We start from the raw sequence: 8143 nt of genomic DNA on the forward strand, positions 1-8143 counted from the left end.
TTAACTTAGTCAGAGGTCAATGAGAATGGAGAAGTTGCCGGGCTTGGCAGAATTAAGGTGCTAATACTTCCCACTGAATCATGGAGATTATTCCATTAATGACTATTATTACTGCTGTGGCATACAAAGATGAGCCTGAAAGAGGCTGCCCACTGTGGAGAAGAGGAGACAAGTCAATGTATCTCTATGCGGAGGATTTGGCTGACTTTAATGGGCACAAAGTGTTGGTAATGATTTATGAGCTCACAGAGATGGTATAGTTTGCATTGAGCCTTGAGATTTGAATAGGCTTTTGACAGACATTCCAGGTGAAATAGATCATGTAAAGAAAAGGCTGGCCCTGACCAGTTTGGCTCAGTGGATAGAGCATCGGCCTGTGGACTCAAGGGTCCTGGGTTCAATTCCAGTCAAGGGCATGTACCTTGGTTGCGGGCACAACCCCAGTAGGAGGTGTGCAGGAGGCAGCTGATCAATGTTTCTCTCATATCAATGTTTCTAACTATCCCTCTCCCTTCCTCTCTGTAAAAAATCAATAAAATATATTTTTTTAAAAAAAAAAAGAAGGAAGAAAGAAAAGGCTGGGAGGTGTGAAAATGCAAATCCCAGAGACTGAGAAGTGTGGCACAAAATAAGGCATGTAGAACCATGTGGGTAAATAAAGCCAGAAAAGCAGATTGAGGCATGATTTTGAAAGTCCATCAATACCATACCAAGGAGTTAACTTTCTAGGAAATAGTCATTAAAAGTTTTTGAAGTGGGTGAGGCATGATTACATCTATACTCTAGAAAGAATACCAGGATGGAGTGCAGAAGCCTGAGGGGCGGGACCAGCGCAGACTGATGGGTGGTGGTCAGAGGAACTGGGGAGAGTCCGAGGAGAAAAGGCAGTCTTCAGAGAGAGGGGACTTGACAAGGAGTGAAGGGGCCACACAGGCAGGTTTGAGCCTGGGTGACTGGGCAGAGGAGGCATTACCCGCAGACCATAAAGTCATTAGAGGACTGAGTGAGCAAGCTCAATGCAGGAGGTGGCTCGAGTAGGTGTGGGTGGGAGTGAGCTCTACACAGGATACCTAGAAAGGGAAGGGAAGATACCTAGAAAGGGGAGTGAGTGTCCCTGTTCCCTAGGAAATACAACATTAAATAGCAATAAGTAAATAAATAAACAGATAAATAGGTAGCATGATAGGCTGAGAGAGAGCAAGGAAAAAGGAAGAGTTTTATAATTTAGTACCTTTAGTGGCATTTTCCTCCTGCTTCCCTACATTTTCATTTTCATTCTGTACTGTGCCCGGCCCGCTATGCAGCCAGCCCTGCACAGGTATAACTACCGATAGCGTCAGGATACAGACATTTCCATCGCTCCCGGATGTTCCTCTCAACCCTCTGCAGAGTCAACCCCCTCCCTCCGCTGCACACACACACACACAAACACACACACACACAGACATTTCCATCGCTCCCAGATGTTCCTCTTAACCCTCTGCAGAGTCGACCCCTGCCTGCGCTGCACACACACACACACACACACACAGACATTTCCATCGCTCCCAGATGTTCCTCTCAACCCTCTGCAGAGTCAGACCCCTCCCTCCGCTGCACACACACACACACACACACACACACACACATTTCCATTGCTCCCAGATGTTCCTCTTAACCCTCTGCAGTCAACCCCCTCCCTGCGCTGCACACACACACACACACACACACACACACAGACATTTCCATCGCTCCCAGATGTTCCTCTCAACCCTCTGCAGAGTCAGACCCCTCCCTCCGCTGCACACACACACACACACACACACACACACACATTTCCATTGCTCCCAGATGTTCCTCTTAACCCTCTGCAGTCAACCCCCTCCCTGCGCTGCACACACACACACACACACACACACACACAGACATTTCCATCGCTCCCAGATGTTCCTCTCAACCCTCTGCAGAGTCAGCCCCCTCCCTGCGCTGCATATACACACACACACACACAAACACACACAGACATTTCCATCGCTCCCAGATGTTCCTCTCAACCCTCTGCAGAGTCAGCCCCCTCCCTGCGCTGCATATACACACACACACACACAAACACACACAGACATTTCCATCGCTCCCAGATGTTCCTCTCAACCCTCTGCAGAGTCAACCCCCTCCCTGCGCTGCATACACACACACACACACAAACACACACACACAGACATTTCCATCGCTCCCAGATGTTCCTCTTAACCCTCTGCAGAGTCAACCCCCTCCCTGCGCGCGCGCCCGCGCGCGCACACACACACACACACACACACACACACACACACACACTCTGTGCCGTTCCCAACCACTGGTGTACTTGGAGACGACTGAATCTTAAAACGTGGAGCAGGGCTCTGGGCCTCCTACCGGGAACTCAAGGAAAGCAGGGCCAAAACAGATTCGGGAGTGACCCCAAAGGGGGTTAACCTGAGAGAGTTGTGATGATCCAAAGAAATGTGGGGAGTGTGCCCCCACCCAGGGATTACGAGGGGCCCGCGGAGGAGAAAGCCAAGGCAGAGGACAGGAGAATCTGCCCTATGAAGGGCACAGGGACTCATGAAGAAACTACCAGGTAAATTGAAAGTAGTTGGAACTTTGCTTTTTGGGGAACGAATAGGGAAAGGATTATGAGAGCATAGACACTGGCACATGCACTACCCCTTTGGAAGCCAGGTCATCAACAAAAGAAGGCAAACAAAACACCTTATCCTTGGTCGCAGAGCCTTTCAGGACCCCACCCTGCTTCCTGGCCCCTTTTTTCCTGCCTTCGTCTGCAGTGCCCTGTCCCTGATCCTGGCATAGCTGACTGCGCCTCATCATCCAAATCTCAGTTTAAACATGACCTCCTCAGTCCATCCCCAATCACCATTGTAAAACGGCACATCAACTTAATACACCCAATATCATAGCCTCTGTTACATCTATTATTGTTATGTCTGCCCTGTCCTCCATTTCTATACCGCCCCCCCCCCCCCAAATACCCTTAAGAACAAGAACTTTGACTCATGCAGGGAAGCATTCCCAGGGCCTAGAACTCAGTGTCTGGCAAGTGGAGGCGGATCAATAACTGTTGAGTAAAAAGCCGTCGGTCAGGCCCTGGCCCTGTAGTCCAGTGGGTTAGAGCATCACCCCAATAAGCCAAGGTTGGGGGTTTGGTCAGTTTGATCCCTGGTCAGGGCACATACAAGAATCATCCAGCCTAAACTGACCTATGAATCAGGGGTCACAGTTCTGTGCCCGGGTTGTGAGTTCGATACCCAGTGTGGGGCATGCAGGAGGCAGCCGAACAATGACTCTCTCTCCTCACTGACGTTTCTATCACTCTCACCTTCTCCCTTCCTCTCTGAAATACAAATACAAATAAATTTCTATTTTTTTAAAAAAATCAACCAATGAATGCATAACTAAATGGAACAGCCAATCCAAGTTTCCCCCCTCCCCTTCCTCTCTCTCTATAAAATCAATCAATTTTTTTTAAAGGAATAAGTCATTTTAAAAGAAGAAGAGTGACGGTACTGCTCCCAAACTGTAGCCTTCCCCTCAGAGAGGAGGGTGGACTCGAGAGGTCGGAAGCGGGACTGCACCTACTCTACCCCTTCTTGCCTAAATCCACGCAGATAACAGGAACTTTCAGGCTCGTACTCACTGGGGGTCTGTATCAGGTTCTTTTACAAACATTTCCCCATGTTATTCTCACTTCAACTCTCAAAGCTCCATCTCGCTTTCCAAGAGGTCGCGGAGTCTTCTGAGACTTTTCCCAAGTCAGCCAGTGGAGTGGCCAGGCTCAGACCCGCACCCGAGGGGGCCCCCTCCGACACCAGTTCCACAGACACCCAGCACCGCCTTGCCGGGTACCGAGCTTGGTCCAGCCGCCCAAATCCGGGCGCCTCTCGCCGAGCCGGGGTTCTAGGCGCTCGTAGCCGTAGCCGTAGCCGCGGTGGCCACTGCGCGAGGTAAAATGGCCCAGCCAGGCTGTCCGGCCCGCAGGGCACCGCGGTCGCTGAAAGGAAGGCGGCGCGGGTTCCAGGACAAGCGCTGGGCCAGCCGGGCGGGGCGGGCGGGGCGGGGCAGTGGAGCGCCGGCCCCGGTGGCCTTGGCAACGGGTAAACAATGCGCGGCCCCGCCCCCTCGGCGCGCCGCCTGGCGTTTGGACTCCGGCTGCCGGCGTCGGCCCGCGTGTCCGCTCCCTGCTCTGCGCTCGCTGCGAGTCTGCAGCCTGCGACCTCGGCGCCGCCGGGAGGCGGGTGTCGAGCCCGGCGTGGCGGCAGCTCGGTGGCTCGCAGCCCACAAGCCACGCCGGAGGCAGCCGGGTGGAGGAGCGTGGGGCGGCCCCGGACCGGGGGCGCGGCAGGAATGGGCGCGGGGACGCCTCCCCTAGGTGACACGGAAACCTGGGGGCGCTCTCTTCATTCCCGGATTGGGAATACATGCCACACTCACCTGCTCAACTGAGAAAGGCGTTACCATGGTAATACATGCCTTTTTTTAGTATGAGAGACTCCGAGGCTCTTGCTAAATGAGCTTCACGCCGCCTGCCTTGTAGAATCCACCTTCAGAGAGATTTGCTTATCCACGCCGCGAGATTGGCGCCTTCAGCTCCTCGCGGTGTGGGTGGCCCGCTACGAGCCGGTTGGTTTTAGTTCCTGGGTTCTGTTGAGCCCCCCCCCCCTTTTTTAAAAATATATTTTATTGATTTTCCACAGAGAGGAAGGGAGAGAGACAGAGAGTTAGAAACATCGATGAGAGAGAAACATCGATCAGCTGCCTCCTGCACATCTCCTACTGGGGATGTGCCCGCAACCCAGGTACATGCCGTTGACCGGAATCGAACCTGGGACCTTTCAGTCCGCAGGCCGTCGCTCTATCCACTGAGCCAAACCGGTTTCGGCGAGCCCCTTTTTTTTCACCCAGAAGATGGCTTATGTGTCAAATAGAGGCTGGTCACGTGGTGTGGAACCCCTCGTCGCCAGCAGGGACTGGCCAGGCACTTAGCTGCTGCTGCTGCAGCTGCCCTGGTCCCGTGCGGGGTTCTTATCTGTGGATTTGAAAAATGAGCCCAGCCCGGGCCGGTGTAGCTCAGTGGTTCAGCCTTGACCCAACAAGAGGTCGCAGGTTGGATTGGCCCTCAGGGCACATGCCCTGGTTGCAGCTCAACCTCCAGAAGGGGGCATGCAGGAGGCAGCGGGTTGATGTCTCTCTCATTGATGTTTCTCTCTCTCTCCCTTTCCCTTTCTCTAATAAAATCAATACGAATATATTTTAAAAATTAATTAAGTAATTAATTTAAAATGAGCCCAGGTGCGACCTGGACCGCTGGCTAATTTCAAGGAATTCCGGTTTAAGGAAAGGCTTTGAAGGAGAGCTTTTATCTAAGAAATTTTTGCATTTTATGCCCAGGAAAACTTGCAACATCCTTCATCTCACCTCCATGTCGTCGGCTCACATGTTAAGCCTCAAACGTCAAACCTCCATTTTCAACTTCCACTTGGATCTCGCCACCAGAGAGCCTTTTCAGACTGTGTTAAAGACCCAGCTCTTTTAACCATTGCCTTCTCGGGCCTCACTGGCACGATCCAATAGCACGCTCATCCGTCTGACCTCAAACACAAGCACTCCTATTCCTCAGCCTTCATCCACTCTCTTGCAACCTGCCTCCCATCCTAACTGCCACTGGTTGTCAGGCCCTCTTTGCCATCTGCCTGGATTCTGGCAGTAGCCTACGTCCAGGTGTTACCCAGGGGTTCTCCATCTCCTTTGTCCTCGCTGTTCTGAGCTGGTTTCCATATTCAGATCAGTAACGCAGGCCGATGTGTGCCCACCCAAGGTCTGGCCTCGAGGGAGGCAGCCAGAGGACTGGGGTCCTGCCCTTGGTTTGTGGGCTCAATCCCCAGTGTGGGGCATGCAGGAGGCAGCCCATCAATGATTCTCTCATCATTGATGTTTCTCTCTCTCCTTCTCTCTTCCTCTCTGAAATCAATAAAGAAATATTTTAAAAAGTAGAATGTACTAGTTGACCCAAAAAAGATTTAACAGGAAATGTCTTAACAGTTTATTTTTTTAAGAACATTTATTTGTATATATTTTTTATCATTTTTTTCTTCTTTATGTATTTTTATTGATTTCAGAGAGAAGAAGGGAGAGGGAAAGAGAGAGAGAAACATCAATGATGAGAGAGAATCATTGATCGGCTGCCTCCTGCACACCCCACTCTGGGGATTAAGCCTGCAACCAAGGTATGTGCCCTTGACCAGAACTGAACCCGCCACCCTTCAGTCCACAGGCCGACGCTCAATCCACTGAGCCAAAACAGCTAGGGCAACAATTTATTTTTTTAAAAAATATGTTCTTATTGGTTTTTAGGGAGAGGAAGGGAGAGGTAGAGGGAGATAGAAATATTCATCTGAGAGAGAAACATCAATCGACTGCCTCCTGCCCCTACTGGGGATCGAGCCCGAAACCTGGGTATGTGCCCTGACAGGAATCGAACCGATGACCTCTCGGTGTATGGGACGACAGGGCTGAAGAATTTTATCAATTTGTTCTTTTACAGATGTGTTTTCCATGTCATATCCAAGAAATCTTTGCCTAACCCAAGGCCACAAAGGTTTTCTCCTCTATTTTCTTCCAGAGGTTTTTTAGTTTCTGGTTTTTATTTCGCTCTATGAGTCGTTTTGAGTTACTTTTTGTTTATGGTGCAAGTATGGATTGAGGTTCATTTTTTTGCACATTGATATTTATTGTTCTATCTACATTCATTAAAAAGTTACCCTTGCTCCACCGAATTGCTTTGACACTTTTGTTGAAAATCAGTTGTTCCTATATGTGTAGATCTACTTCTGGGCTCCACTCTGTCCCATTGATCTGTTTGTCTCTTGACACCAATACCACAGTGTGTGGATACGGTAGCTTTATAATAATTCTCGAAATAAAGTAGTATTAGCCCTTCAACTTAGTTCTTCTTTTTCAAAGCCCTTTGAATTTCCATGTGAATGTTAGAATCTTCTACAAAAAGATGAGAACTCTGAATACAAAGTGTCAACCCTCTATCTTATGTCCTTTGAATTTCCATATGAATTTTAGCATCAGTTTGCCAATTTCTACAAAAAGATGAAAACTGTGAATAAAAATGCCAAACTTTTGTGTGGATTTTAGTTCTCAAACCTTTTTAGAGATCAAAATACATTTTTTTTTTTTTGCAGTGATTCCAGGTTTGTCGAGTATGGTTGACATGCAGGAAAAGTATAAAGTCATTAAAAAAAAGCTAAGTCCCCGAATCTTTCAGAGCGTGTGGTCGTACATTCCCAAGGGCATGTTTTATCAGGGATGCAGTCATCTTCCGTTTCCAGATCCTTTCTTTTCATTTGGGGTTCATCACACAAGCCGGGCCTCTGTGTTGCAAGATGCTTCTCATCTCCATTCCTGGGTTTTATGTCTAGGGATGCACTCCCTTTCACTTAACAAAAATATGTGTTAGTGTTTTTGACACATCGACTATGTTTCTCTTCGCTTAGCTCGGGACATTTTTAAGATGCCATGCTATGAACAGAGCATCTATTTTATACGAATATTTAGCCCTTGCAGGGGCCCTTACTAACTTACCCATTCCTTGGCTTTCCCTTGCCCAGAACAGACACTTTGTAAATTCCAACTGTTATTTTCTGGGCGGGGGGGTCATAGGGCATAGAGAAGTCACCTCAGCTGTGTGCAGCTCTAGCAGAACTCCGGGCGTTGTTTCTTCCCAGGTTTGTTTTCCCAGCACGCATTGGGCTGGCGGTGTAGTTGTGGCAAAAACACAGGCACGGAGCCTGGTGGCTGTGGGTTTGCCATGACCTTGCTGAGCTGAATGATACCTACTTCCCTTGGTGTCCGTCTCTGAGGATTAGCTGTGGTGCAGGGATGGCACTGATCATTTGCTGAGTGCTTGCTTCCTCGGCGCTCAGTGCCTTACAGTCACGCCTTAGTCCTCACGGCTGCTTAATGAGCTGGAGACGACCACATAACAAGTGCCAAAATATAGCTTTACATCCTGATTATCAAATGTTTTTAATTTAGCTTTTACTATGAAAGTTTCCATACACATACAAAAATATAATAGTAAAATGATTATTTAGAGATTATT

The sequence above is a fragment of the Myotis daubentonii genome, chromosome 10, assembly GCF_963259705.1.
Source record: "Myotis daubentonii chromosome 10, mMyoDau2.1, whole genome shotgun sequence".
NCBI lineage: Eukaryota > Metazoa > Chordata > Mammalia > Chiroptera > Vespertilionidae > Myotis > Myotis daubentonii.